The sequence below is a fragment of the Aegilops tauschii genome, chromosome 7 (genome assembly GCF_002575655.3).
Source record: "Aegilops tauschii subsp. strangulata cultivar AL8/78 chromosome 7, Aet v6.0, whole genome shotgun sequence".
Lineage (NCBI taxonomy): Eukaryota > Viridiplantae > Streptophyta > Magnoliopsida > Poales > Poaceae > Aegilops > Aegilops tauschii.
Window position 1 is genome coordinate 29,806,294 of NC_053041.3, and position 14,366 is coordinate 29,820,659.

At 46.6% G+C, this 14,366-nt stretch overlaps 1 long non-coding RNA gene across 1 annotated transcript; it reads right to left on the reverse strand.

Annotated features, from left to right (window-relative positions):
- Positions 1 to 8,292: 8,292 nt before the first annotated feature.
- LOC141027714 (uncharacterized) lies at positions 8,293 to 8,906 on the reverse strand. The gene is made up of 3 exons (XR_012189494.1): positions 8,791 to 8,906; positions 8,551 to 8,715; positions 8,293 to 8,461 (listed from the first exon to the last, which is right to left on the reverse strand). It is a non-coding gene; the product is annotated as an uncharacterized lncRNA (long non-coding RNA).
- Positions 8,907 to 14,366: the final 5,460 nt, after the last annotated feature.

Sequence of the window (14,366 nt, forward strand, 5' to 3'; positions counted from 1 at the left end):
AAAAGTTTTAAGTGGGTATTAGTTTTTCTCTGGAATATGTTAGTACAAATCATTCCTTCAGAAAACAATCCTATAGAATTTGATCCTATATATGAATCAAATGGTCCTTAAGAATTCTAGTCCTCTAATCTTTTTATGAAAATGCTTTTGAATCAAAGCGGCCCCAGTATTCACTACGTGCAGCTTGTACCGGGTTGCCGGAGGGTAATGCAAGCAGGTTTGTCACCTGAAATTTCAAAACAAGAGTTGTGCACACGGCGTCGTGTGCTTTGGATTCCTGTGGCTCCAGCTGGCCGTTTATCGCCGGGGTCGGCGCCCTTTAGGCCTTGTACAATGCAAGGTGCTTAGGAAAGGTGTGTAAAGAAATAAACCAGTGTCTCTTTAAGCACCGGTGCTTATTTTTAAAAAATAGACGCTTAATTAAGCACCCCTCATGTAAATATAAGTACTGATACTTTAAAAAAACTTGATTTATTTTTCTAAGCATCTCCTTAAGCACACGTAGCATTGTACAAAGCTTAGCTGCTGCTACTAGCAATTCGCTTCTCCCTCTCGGTGGGGAAACAGAATGTGTGGCTGGCAAGTGTACTTATATTTACATGAAGCAGTTCGCTACTAGCAATTACAGACGATACTAGCAATTACATGAAGCAGTTCGCTACTAGCAATTACTAACATGGTCTATTCCCGTATAAATCGCCAGTTACATTCCCCGTTGTACGAGTGCGTCGTCTATCATTGGCCACATCGTGGGCTCGTGTCCAGTAAATCCATTTAAATATGCATGCACGTTATGAAGTTCAGACAACGCTAAAGACAACCCATTGTAGTACTACTAGTAGATATCTGTACTACATGCTATCTGCAAATGACGTGAAGGGAGTCCTAAGAGCATGGTTAATAGTATAGCCAGGTAATGGCTATATGACATTGTCACGTCATCTATAACCAACATTGTAGCCTTCAAGTATAATAGTAAGATATAAAGATGTGCTATTTCATCAATATAGGGTCCACCTCCCACTCTCATATACTGCCTAGGAGCACGTGTTGCAGCTGACTCTTATTCTGTAGCCGGCTCATCTTCTCTCTCCTCTTCTCTCCCCTCCATGTCAGCAGAAAAATAATATTTTAACCCTTACAGCCTGCTTACATAAGCTTATTATACTTGCTCTAAAGACAACATCCATCTAATCTGTTGTACTCCCTCCATCCAGTGAAGAGTGTACATCTAGCTTCAAAATTTGTTCACAAAAGAGTGTACTTCTATCTTCCCAATGCACTTCAAAGTGAGAAAAAAAAACTTCTCTCTCATCACACAGTAATCAAGACCAATAGCAATTTACACATGGTCTTATTAATTTTTATATGCACTTAGCTCATTGGGGGTTACGTAATTAAAGAGAAGAGAGATGGTGGCTTGCACATTTCCAATGCATTTTTTACTCAACTCCATAATTTATCCTAAAATTTCTAGATGTATATTTTTTACCATACGGAGAGAGTACATGCCCAATAGCTTCTGCTTTAGGGCCGTTGACCTGCTGCACGTGGTGAAGGTCTGTCAGCCTCTGGATTTGTGACACTACATCATCACTTTTTTGGCTAGGCACCGAAAATAGACAACGGACCAAGTACTATATATGGCGTTGGGTTTATTGTACGTACTACTATAGGTCAGCTGGTGTAGCATGTTGGGTTGGAGTTGGTGAGCCCTATGAAATGAATATCAATATTTTGAGCAAGTTGAGTGAGTAGAGCAGATAGCACTAGGTGTAGGTGCATACATAGCCGCATAGGTCAGCTGGTCTTGGTTTCGGAGCCACTTGGCCATTCCTCCCTGGCCACGGAATGAAGGTCAGTTTGGTTGGTGTCTTCGACATCATGCCTGAGAAATTTGGCAAATTTGACAATTTTGACCTATAATCGAAAGCAAATCACAGAATGAACTGGTTACGAAACTATTTCACACCCCTAACCCTTTTGTGTAGCGCCCGCCACGCCGGCGCCACACCCTACGGTGCAGCGCCTAGCTCCGGGGCGTTGCACCACTGTCCACCGTGGCAGCCCACGGGCCCGCACCCAGCCGTGCAACGCCTCCGAGCTAGGCGCTGCACCTGTAATGTGCAGCGCCTAGCCGCTAGGCGTTGCACGTGTAATGTGCAGCGCCTAGCCGCTAGGCGCTGCACTGTGACTTATCCAGCCACTTGGCTGGGCCCCCCTCCCCCTCCCCCACCCCCCCACCACACACACTCTCACTCTCTCCCCGAGCTTTGCCCCCTCTCCCACTCTCCCCCTCTCAAATCTTCTTCCAAATCTTGCAAATTTGAAGAATTTGTCCGTGGATTTCGAAGTCAAACCCTCCCTCAAGGTAATAATCTCCGATCCCCTTGTTTTGATCGAAGTAAAGTTCTCCCATTGCTCATTTGTTGGTAGTTTGGGGAAACCCTAGTTTAGTTTGGATCTAGAGATTTGCATGGAGATGTGAGATGTTTGTTTGCCAATTTCTATGATTAGGTTTTGTTAGTATGCTAGGGTTATTCTTATGGGTGTTCTTATGTTGGTGCTAGGTTTAGGTTTAGGGCTAGGGTTATGGTTAGGGTTAGGTTTAGGGTTAGGGTTATGGTTAGGGTTAGGGTTGTTGTTTTATATATATATTAGGGTTTGTATTCGGTGTTAATCCATGGATTAGTACTCATGGAAGCAATGTTACCTTGTGTTCATTGCTTATAGGGATGGGAAGAACATGTGTGTTTGTTCATCATGGGGACAAAGACGCCTTTTTGAAAGGCAATAAAGAACCGGACCCGGATGAGCTTGACATTGTGTTTGATAGTAGTCCTAGCTATGCGGAGCTCTTGCAACAAGTTAGGAAAGATTTGAATTGGATGGACCCTAGTGATATCATTGAGTTGGAGGGAAGGCATAATGTTGGTTTTGGAATGCACATCCGTTGGAAGACAATGCGTGTAAACTCGGAGCAACGTTGGGTTGCATACAAGGAGACGGTGGCCGAATCACTAGACAAGGCTCTTGAGTTATTTGCAACGAAGAAGGTTGAGTCAAGTTTGCATTTGGACTTGAACCGGAACCCCTCCCCTTTGGTTGCTAGTAGCCCCCCACCCTTGAAGCAAGATGAAATTGTTGAACCTCTTTTGACCCAAGAAGTGAGGCCAACATTGAGCCCGTGTAGAAACAACCAAGATGAATCTTTGCAAGAGGACAACGATGAGTATGCGGACGATGACAATGAAGTTGATCTCCATGACAACAATGTGGGTGATCTCGACAAATATCATTTGCAAGAGACAATGGACCATTCCATCCCTTTTTCCCATGCATATGCATCGGACTCGGATGACGATGGTCCCGATGAACAAGTTGATGCGGAGGGGTTCACGGTGAAGGAGGCCGAAGCTTTCGAGAAGGTATTTGGTCGGGATCATCGGACTACATTGTTCAAGGATGTTAGTCTCGCGGATGAAGCCGTGGTAGATGGTGGCCAATGTGTAGCTCTTGGGGTTAGGCCAAGCTCTCACCGTGATTTGGTAGACGACCAGAACCGGATTGTTAAAGGTTCTAAGTTCGAGAGCTTGTTGGATTTGAAGATGTGGCTCGACAACTACTCGGTTACGCATTATCGTCCACACAAGGTGGTGCACTCGGACGTCAATGTGCGCTACACGGTTGCATGTGCATGTGAAGATGAAAAGGAGGTCCAACTTGGACTTACAAGAGGCCGTGGTGGTGGTAGAGGTCGTGGAAAGGAGGTCCAACAAGGAGTGGCAAGACACCGTGGCGGTTGTCCGTGGATTGTGCGTGCAAGACCATGGAAAGGAGGTCCTACTTGGCATGTAGTGAGTTGTGTGCCAACTCACATGTGCCAAGGCAAAAGGGTGGATGGCAAGATTGTGTCCCAAGACCACAAACAACTCACGTCCGAGTTCATCGCTTACAGGCTCTCGAACTCAATATCCACACTTCCAACAATGAGCGTCCAACATGTCATTGACCTTGTGAAAGCCATCTTTCATTACCAAGTGAAATACGACAAGGCATGGAAGGCGAAGCAAGCCGCATTTAAGATGTTGTATGGTACATGGGAGGAAGCATACAACCGAATCCCTAGGTTGTTGTTAGCCATGGCCGCGACAAACCCGGGCATGGTTCATGTGGTCGAGCCTCATGGGCACCAAACAACGGTTCATGAAGGAAGGAAAGTCAGAGTATTTGGCCGTGCTTTTTGGGCGTTCGAGCAATGTGTGAGGGCTTTCGAACATTGTAGGCCGGTCATCGCAATTGATGGCACGTTCTTGACCGGACAATACAAGGGCACCTTGTTGGTTGCGATAGCAAGTGATGCCAATAACCGGGTGTTGCCATTGGCATTTGCTTTGGTTGAGGTGGAAAACAATGACAACTGGGAGTGGTTTCTGCATCTTTTGAGGACGAAGGTGTTACCCGCTCAAAGGGAAATTTGTGTCATATCGGATCGGAATCAAGGAATTCTTAACGCCGTGGAGATTGACATTCCCGGGCATGCTCCGTTGCACCATCGATGGTGCATGAGGCACTTTTGTTCGAACTTCTATAGGGCATGTGGCCTTAAGGAGTTGGCCGATGATCTTCAAGATTGTTGTCTCGCTTTCTCCGATAAGCGCTTCGCCACTTTGTACAACAAATTGCTCGCACACAAAAAACTTGATCCCGGGGGTCAAGACTTTCTCAATAGGCACATTCAATACCGGAACAAGTGGGCACGTGATTTTGATGAAGATGTCCGGAGATACGGTCAAATGACAAGCAATATGGCCGAATGCTTCAATAGGGTGCTCAAAGGTGCACGTGGATTACCCGTGACGGCAATAGTTCAATACACATTTGACAAGATGAATGCGTACTTTGTAAAGTACTCGATGGAAACCGATGCACATATAGCGGGTGAGAACCCACGGAAGTACAAGTACAAGTTCCCACCCAAATTTGATGAATGGTTGCTATTTCAATCACGGAAGGCGGACTCAGAAGAAGCTATATTATATGACAATGAGGAGTGGAAGTACGAAGTGAAAGAGCTAGGAGGAACACAAACGATGGCCGGCAACATGGAGGTCGGGCTTTCAAGGTGTCGTTAACACAATGTGATTGCACTTGCGGGAGGCCATTGTTGCTTCATCTCCCATGCTCACATTTGTATGCCGCCGGCCGCGTTAGGAATGTGGACATCAATCACCCACGCACCGTGAGGGAGTCCCAGTTCTCAATCATGACGGTCAAGAAAACATGGGCTCCCTGCTTTCACCCATACTTTGACCAATCACAATGGTCGGAGTATCATGGAGTTCAACTATGGCCGGATCCGGAGTTGAAGGTTGTTAAACGGGGTAGACGTAAGACAAAGCGTCTTAGAGGCGACATGGACAGATGGGGCCATGGTGGGCGCCGCGAAGCGGGCAACGACCAATTCCAAGAGCCTCGTGAGAGCTCCTGTTGTGGGGAGTGCAAAGGTCATGGCCACAACAAAAGAAAATGTACGAAACCAAGGAAAAGGTCCAAGAAAAATGATGCAAGCACAAGCCAACATGGAGCTACACAAGGGAGCCAACCAAGTGGTAGCCAACCTAGTGGTAGCCAACCTAGTGGTAGCCAACAAGTGGGAAGCCAACCAAGTGGTAGCCAACCTAGTGGTAGCCAACCTAGTGGTAGCCAACAAGTGCCAAGGCAACCAAGTGGTACCCAACAAGTGCCTAGCCAACCAAGTGTTAGCCAACCTAGTGGTAGCCAACAAGTGCCAAGGCAACCAAGTGGTAGCCAACAAGTGCCTAGCCAACCAAGAGGTCGGCAACTTGGACTTACAAGAGGCCGTGGTGGTGGTAGAGGTGGTGGTGGTGGTCTCGGCCGTGGTGGTGGAAGAGCTCGACGTGGTGGTAATGGCCGTGGTGATGGTCTCGGCCTTGGTGGTGGACTTGGCCGTGGTGATGGACAAGCGCAAGTTCGTTATAGAGGAATGTTTGGATACCTAGATGGACCGTTTCCGTATGTTCCTCACTAACTATAATGTATCATATGTTCTTGTTTTTCCATATGTTCTTCTTTTTCATATTTGCTTCCATTTGTTCTTATTGTCCTTACTAACCATTATGTTCCACTCATTGTAGGTATGGCGGCTTCCCAACCCAACAAACCAACGATGAAGGAGGATGGCGAAGATGAGATGGCCGGATGGTGGGAGAAGGCGGCGAAGAAGCTTAGAGAGGAGGATGCAGCCAAGCTAAAGAAGAAGAAGGAAGAGGAGCTTGAGAAGGAGAGGAAGCGAAAACAGAGTGCGGCAAATGCGATGCGCGCTAGGGAGCAAGCGTTGATGAGGCAAGTTGAGGAGGCACAGAAGAAGCGTCAACAGGATTTTGAAGAAAGAACCATGAAGCTTTGGGCAATTGCAGCTGAAAAAGAAGAGAGGGACAAGCAGATATTCATGGAGAGGGTGGTTAAGGAGGCTCACCTCATAAGAAAAAGGGAGGAGGAAGAGGAAGAAGAGAGGAAGAATAAGAAGGGAAAGGGGCCTTCCTCTACGCAATAGAGCTATGTCTCCTCTTCGATTTGCTTGTGAACTACTATGTCTCCTCTTCGATTTGGTTGTGAACTACTGTGTGCCGTGAACTACTATGTCTTCTCCTCGATTTGGTTGTAAGAACTACTATGTGCGGTGAACTACTATGTGTCCTCCTTGATTTGGTTGTAAGAACTACTATGTGCGGTGAACTACTATGTGTCCTCCTTGATTTGGTTGTACGAACTACCATGTGTCGTGAAGTAGTATGTGTTATGAACTACTATGTGTCGTGAAGTACTTGGACGCTGCAATCTACCATGTGGCGCCTAGCTGCTGTTGCTCTCTGGATAGCTAAAAAATTCACTAAGTCCAAGTCCAAGTGCCTGAAACTGTAAAGTACCTTCTGTTCTGGCTGCATAGCTACAGACTAGTGCAGCGCCTAGCTAGGAGGCGCCACACTGTACAGTGCAGCGCCTGCGGGCTAGGCGCTGCACTGTACAGTGTGGCGCCTCCTGGCTAGGCGCTGCACAAACACTTAGCGAAATTTTTGCTTGAAACTGTAAGCATACCTTCTGTTGGTTGTTGGATACCTAAAGACATGTGCAGCGCCTAGCAAGGAGGCGCCACACTCTATAGTGCAGCGCCTGCGGGCTAGGCGTTGCACTGTAGAGTGCGGCGCCTCCGTGCTAGGCGCTGCATATGTCTGCACCTATCCAGAAGAGCAACAGAAGTTTGGCTAGTTACAGACATATGCAGCGCCTAGCACGGAGGCGCCACACTCTACAGTGCAGGGCCTGCGAGCTAGGCGTTGCACTGTAGAGTGCGGCGCCTCCGAGCTAAGCGCTGCACATGTCTGTAGCTATCCAGAAAGCAACAGAAGTTTGGCTAGTTACAGACATATGCAGCGCCTAGCACGGAGGCGCCACACTCTATAGTGCAGCGCCTGCGAGCTAGGCATTGCACTGTAGAGTGCGGCGCCTCCAAGCTAGGCGCTGCACATGTCTGTAGCTATCCAGAAAGCAACAAAAGTTTGGCTAGTTACAGACATATGCAGCGCCTAGCACGGAGGCGCCACACTCTATAGTGCAGCGCCTGCGAGCTAGGCGTTGCACTGTAGAGTGCGGCGCCTCCAAGCTAGGCGCTGCACATGTCTGTAGCTATCCAGAAAGCAACAGAAGTTTGGCTAGTTACAGACGTACGCAGCGCCTAGCACGGAGGCGCCACACTCTATAGTGCAGCGCCTGCGAGCTAGGCGTTGCACTGCAGTGTGTGGCGCCTGCGTGCTAGGCGCTGCACAAACACTTAGCAATTTTTTGCCTGAAACTAGAGGCCTACCTACTGTGCCTCCTCCCCCCCTCTACTGGGTCTTTTTCAGCCACAGTTCTTTCAGCCACAGTTCAACAACTAGTATAAGAAACATTCAGGTACGACATCATTTCTCCAAGTATAACAATTAGTATAAGAAACAAAGGGTTCACAAAAGACTTCATTTCATAGAAATGACCATCACAATAAGTTCCAGTTTACCATAGAGCTACCACCACTCCAAGTTCAACGACATAGAAGGTACGACCACTCCATGTTCAACGACATAACAAATCGCACTCGAAGTTCAACATTATAAAAAAACTAAGATGACTAGTGCTTTCCACGCTTGCTGGGTCCTCCCCCCCTCTTGACGCTTATCTTCTTCACCTTCCTAGGAAGAGGAACCCGCTCCGGCTCCGGCTCCGCCACTGGTTCGACATCGTCATCCAAATAGTCATCCAAAGCCGCCATCCGCGAGGTGCCGACCGTCCTTTTGCCTCTTTGGGTGAAGTCTTCAGGTGTGTACTTGTTGATTCCCCTCCTAGGCTTCAACTCGTATGCAGACCGAGCCCGGTACGTCCCCAAGGTCATATCATCAGCAACCTATGCATCAACAAAAGATATGGAAAGACCGTGTGTGAGGATATAGTTAGCAATGCATCAACAAATGGATATATATCGTCATGCCATACCTCTTGGGTGACCCCACCCACATCCTCATCCGTGAAAGGTTCACCATGGCTCTGCCCCGAAGCGGGATCTGATGGTGTCGCCGACCTAGACCGTTCTGGTGATACATACTCGGGGTCACGACAACCGAAAAGGTTTGATAGCCGCCTTAACTTTTGGCCCTGGCGCTGCAACATGTACAAGTGAATGAGACATGGAACGTACCAACAAATGTTAAGTGCTAGTTTGAAGGAGATGTGAACCTTAATGAATTCTCGAAGTGCACCTTCCCCATCGCTTTTGCCAGCCGGGGTTGTTTCCAGAATAGTCTCGGTCTCGTCAGCTGCTTTCTTGATCTGGGCACACTATGAACAGAAACGGTATCAAAGTGTTAGGCAAGCGAAGATGTGAAAAGTGCGAATGGAAAAGCAAAAAGGGCTAACCACAAAGTTCATCATTGGAGCTGAAGGGATCACCGAGTTGCCTTTCCTGACTAATGCGTTGTACTGGTGCTGGGCTACCTCATCAAAAACGGTGGGTTCCTCCAGAATCTCCTCAGCATACGCCGACTGGCATACCTCCACGCGGGTACTTGCAAGAAACCATGTGAGATAGTTGTTGAACGCATCCGGGCAGTGCTCACGAAGCTGGGCTCGTTTTCCAGCCCTTGCTTGCTCCACACTAAGAGCGAACTGCACGACATACTTCCTGTGATGGCTGGCCCAATCCTTGATCTTCCGCTGCTTTTTCCTATCCAACCTGCAAGTTAGAAACAAGATATTAGCATCATCGAAACCGTCGAGAAGCTGCTAAGTGCTCAAGGTTAATTATATCTTACGCGTGTAGCAACTTGTCCGTGTCCTCCCACTCCGGCGGGTGTGACTGGAACAAACCAAACTGGCGGAACACCCGATGTGGCAGGTGAAGCTCAACCGCCCAGTTGCATATCAGTGGGCACCGCATATGCCAGAGATCCCTATCCCTAATGCACATCGGATTAAGCCTGAACTCTATAGGGTTACCAAAACTCTCTCCTTTTCCATACGGCTCCCATTCCACCTGCAAAATGGGATTGAATGCAAAATTGATATCGAGTGAAGATACAAGCATGATAATCACTTATGCAAGGTCGGTTCACCTGCTCAGGCGTGATCGCGTCCAGCTCGCTCTTGTACAACTTGTACATTATAGAGGGATCATCCGTCGTCTCATTTAACACATCCCACTTGTAAGCCCAAGTGGGGAGCCGTAGTGGGTCGTCTTTATCGTCCCAATCCTCGTACTTCACGGTCTTAGGTCGTCCAACCGGCAAACGCTCCCAGCTCCATATGGAAAGTGTGAGCAGACAACCACCAATACCTCCAGTGTGCCTACAACTGGCATCGTCCAACTGCACATAAAAAAGAACATGGTCAAATTTGCCGCAAGAGCGCATTGATAATGTATCAATGAAGTGAAAAGGAAACAACTTCATACCTGTCGATACAAGTAAGCTAGTGTCGCCGAACCCCAACTCCATTTGCTATCGAAGACGGTCAACGCCTTCAGCCACATCCATGGAGCATTCTTGCCGGTGCCATCAGCAAACATTGTCCTCGATACCACGTACCACATGTAGACACGAGCATAAGTCTTCACCATGTCCTCATTAGCATCATCGGGGCAATGAGCGAAGTGCAATGATATCCCCGTGAAAGTAGCGCCCGCTGCGACTCTTTCCTTCTTCTTATCTTCCCTTTCTGGCTCCCGAGGCTCCGGAGGAACCATACCGATAAGGGCTTGCATCTGCGCGCGCCACCCTTCAGAATCGGTGTTCATACATAAAGGATTGCCATCGATAGGAAGACCGGTGATCATAGCGATATCCTGCAGCGTCACGGTCATTTCCCCGGTCCGAAGATGGAAAGTGTGTGTCTCCGGCCTCCAATGATCAATAAGCGCGGTGAGTGCTGCAGCATTGTTGGGTGGCGTCGACCGGCGGACCAACTCAATGAAAGGGAGAAGTCCTGCCTCCCTAACATAAGGTGTGTACCGCTCATCATAGCTCATCCCTCCAAGGCTGATCCCGTGAGACCGAAGCTTCAGAGGTGCAAGCTCCTACAAACAAACAAATCATAACATTACATATGGGGCATTTGTGTTTGAACAAACATACGAAATTCATAACACCGGCCACTTTCAGTATTACCCGCTGCTGCACCGCCATAGCGTACGACCGGTGTTGATGGTCCCAGTGATCATCGAGAAGCCAAACCATCCTAACAATTTCAACAAAGCATTCTTGTCAACACGATTATCTTTTCAATTCAAAAAAACTAAAGTAGGCCTACTACATGCAAGATCCAAAGCATATGGTGCTTCCCCCTACTTGGGCCTACTTCATACAAATAACATGTCAATCTATGTATCTAAACTATAACATGTCAATCTACTTCTCCATACAAATAACATGTCAATCTACTTCTCCATACAAAAAACATGTCAATCTATGTATCCAAACTATATAAATAACATGTCAACCTATCTATCCAAACCACATTCTAATCTAACAAAGGTTCCCCAAATCTAATATACACAAGATTCAAACAAAAGTTGCCCAAATCTAATACATGCAAGATTCAAACAAGGGTTCCCCAAATCTTCAAAACATAATATTTTCTATGGATAGAAAGAAGGGGATCGGAGGAGAGTACCTTCTTCGATGGATTGGTGAACAAATGCACGGACCAAATCGTCAGATCGGAAGGATTTGGGAGAGGGGATTGAGAGGGGGAGTGCAGATGGCCGCCGCCCTTTTTTCTGTAACTGCCAATGGGGAGGGTGGGGGAGGAGAGGGCTGGCGCGTTTGCATATAAGTCACAGTGCAGCGCCTAGCGGCTAGGCGCTGCACATTACACGTGCAACGCCTAGCGGCTAGGCGCTGCACATTACAGGTGCAGCGCCTAGCTTGGAGGCGTTGCATGGCTGGGTGCGGGCCCGTGGGCTGCCACGGTGGACAGTGGTGCAACGCCCCGAAGCTAGGCGCTACACCGTAGGGTGTGGCGCCGGCGTGGCGGGCGCTACACAAAAGGGTCAGGGGTGTGAAATAGTTTCGCAACCAGTTCATTCTGTGATTTGCTTTCGATTATAGGTCAAAATTGTCAAATTTGCCGAGAAATTTTGGTGCCTGGCCTGGGTGTGAGAAACTGAATTTTTCTCCCTGTTTAGGCTAGAATCCGAAGGAAATGTTTGGTTCATGGCCTGGCCTGGTGGAATCTAAACAATCAATATTTTATTCCCATTCACCTCGATTCCTGTAGTATTTGTGATTTAGACGTGCGGTTAGTCCCGGGCTGCTGCGCCAGGCATGTCCAGGCTTCCAATATGGGTTGCCTGGACCAGGCTAAACATGTTGCTTGGTTCTCCAAGCCAGGCTAACCATGTTGTCGCTTTCTCCAGGCCAGGCCTACAGCCTCATCGTGAGGATATCATCCAAACGTGCACCAGGCAGATCCAGGGAGGCTCCCAAGCCAGGCGTCACGGGCTGTGGACGGGAACCAAACTGACCCTGAATGCTTGAGCTTGGAAGTCGCCGTCGTCGTCGCACGGGAAAAGCCGCCCGGGCAGGGTGGTATTTCCTATTTGGCGCCACAGGCGCCAGTTAACTTGGCACTATTATATGTGGTTGCATGTTGCGTATGATGTCTATCTTGTATTGCTTCTAACTTTGTTGAATTGCATCTGCTTACTTTACGCATAATGCATGTGAGTATGACACGTGTTCCTGTTTGTAGAACATACTATATCTGATCATACTATGTTCTTACATCAGACTACTGTTCTTGCATATCCCGCATCAGTCACTTATGATAAGGCATTTTTAAGTCGCCACTGTGATATTGGTTGTGTCTTGCATATGATTTCTAGGATGTACTGCTTCTAATTTGTTGAAAAGCCAGATAGTTTGAACTTGGCAGAGTGATATTGTTGCATCTTTCATATGATGTCTAGCTTGTAGTGCTTCTATTGTTGAAATGACTTCTGCTTAGTTACCACATCATAGGTGTGAATATGTCACGCCGTCCTGTTTTTCATACATATTTCATCCTCGCATCATGTGTTTGCCTTTCATACGAGTAGTGTTCATCAGTATCATGCATGAATGAGTTCTGAAGAGCGAATTTTTTCTTTTTTCTTATCGGTTTGACTTCACAATGCAAAATCAATACAGCTGAAGGAAATTAGTCCGGCAGTGGATGATGGTGGTCCTTCGGAGCAACTCAAACAGAGGGTCTCTACAGATTCTAATCCGCTATCCTCCCAACAAGATTCGCAAGACAACGCAAGGCTGGACAGTCAACATAGCTGTGTAGATGATGAGCACATCTCCCCTACTCCACCATCCCAGGTGCTTGCTCTAACTTGACACTATTATATGTGATTGCATGTTGCGTATGATGTCTAGCTTGTATTGCTTCTAACTTTGTTGAATTGCATCTGCTTACTTTACACATAATCCTGTGAATATGACACGTGATCCTGTTTCTAGAACATACGTGTAGATGATGAGCACATCTCCCCTACTCCACCATCACAGGTGCTTGCTCTAACTTGGAATGTGGTTGCGTGTTCCGTATGATGTCTAGTTTGTATTGCTTCTCATTTTGTTTAATTGCATCTGCGTAGCTTACAACTTATACATGCAACGATCACTTACCCATAAGACACATTTAACTTGCAAGTGTGATGTAGGTTGCATCTTGCATTGTCTTCTAGCTTGTACTGCTTCTAATTTCTTGAAATGGCACTTACGACGATACACTTTTTATTTGATAGAGTGATATTGGTTGCATGTTCATATGGTGCCTAGCTTTCATTTCTTCTAATTTTGTTGAAATGCTTTTTTCTTACTTTTCTTCATACATATTCCATCCTCCTATCGTACGTGCGAATATGCAATGTTTTTTTTGTATATATTCCATCCTCCTATCCTGCGCTTGCCTTACATCAAAGTAGTGTTCGTCTGTATCATGCATCAACCAGTTATGTAGGGCTAATTTTATTTATCTTCTTGTGGTTTTGACTTCATAAGGCAATATAAAAAAATAGGAAGGAAAAGAGTAAGTTAGGGGATGTTGGTGGTCCTCCGAACCGACGCAAACAGAGACTCTAGATTTTCCACTGATACTGCTAATAAAGTTGAAGTACCAAGTCTACATGATGAGTTCATCTCCCGTACTCCACCATCGCAGGTGCTTGCTCCAAGTTGACAGTGTGATAATTGGTTTCATGTTGCATATGTTGTCTAGCCTGTATTTCTTCTATTTTGATTAAATTGCACCTGCTGAGTTTATATGTTATACATGTGCATATGGCATGCCTTTCTGTGTCTAGAATACACTGCATCTATCTATCATACCATGTTCTCACATCAAAGTACTGATGTTGTGTATCCCGCATCAGTCACTCATGATTGGACGCTTTTAACATGGCAGTTTGATAGTGTGGTTGAATCTTGCATTGATTTCTACGTTGTACAGTTTCTAATTTTTCGAAATGCCACGTATGACAAGACACTTTTAACTTGACAGAGTGATATTGGGCGCATCTTTCATATGGTGTCTAGCTTGCATTACTTCTATTTTCTTGAAAATCCTTCTGCTTAGTTTACACATCGTAGCTATGAATATGTCACGCCGTCCTGTTTTCCTTACATATTCCATCCTCATATGGTTGTCTTACATCAAATTATTGCTTGTCTGTATCATGCATCAATGAGTTCTGAAGAGCGATTTTATTCTTTTGTGTTGTGGGTACGGCTTGACATGGCAAAATCAAAAAAGAGCAAGGAAAAGAATAT